The sequence below is a fragment of the Acanthisitta chloris genome, unplaced genomic scaffold (assembly GCF_000695815.1).
Source record: "Acanthisitta chloris isolate BGI_N310 unplaced genomic scaffold, ASM69581v1 scaffold24192, whole genome shotgun sequence".
Taxonomy (NCBI): Eukaryota; Metazoa; Chordata; class Aves; order Passeriformes; family Acanthisittidae; genus Acanthisitta; species Acanthisitta chloris.
In genome coordinates this window covers 12147-12522 of record NW_008661378.1, presented here as the reverse complement: position 1 = coordinate 12522, position 376 = coordinate 12147, and the positions used below count along the sequence as shown (strand labels likewise).

The 376-nt window shown below is 66.0% G+C and overlaps 1 protein-coding gene across 1 annotated transcript in view; it reads left to right on the top strand.

The window, feature by feature from the left end:
• The window catches only part of DGKK (diacylglycerol kinase, kappa), a 20230-nt gene that overhangs the window by 12191 nt on the left and 7663 nt on the right, over positions 1–376 (top strand). The window lies entirely within an intron of this gene.

Sequence of the window (376 nt, the reverse complement as noted above, 5' to 3'; positions counted from 1 at the left end):
CCAGCAGCCCAGCCAGCCACGGCTGTAATTGCTGCTGACCCGACTGGGCTCTGCTACTGTGGGAGCAGCTCAGCGAGGCCTTAGCCCTCCTCGCCCTGCCACGCTGCCCTGCTCTGGCATATGGGTGCTGCTGGCAGCAGGCTTTTCCACAGCAGCCCACGCTCTGACTCAGCAGCCCCCATTGCTTTGTGTGGCTGATCTGCTCTGCTTGGCTGGGCTGGGAGTGGAGATGGAGTGATGCCTGGGCTGGGTGGAGGTGGGCTGCGGGAGTGCTGCCCCTGCTCTGGTAGAGACACTGGGGCTTGCAGACGCAGCCCGCGGGGCTCTGAGGGCAATGCCTATGGGGCTGGTGCCAGTGGCAGGGACGGCTGGTGCC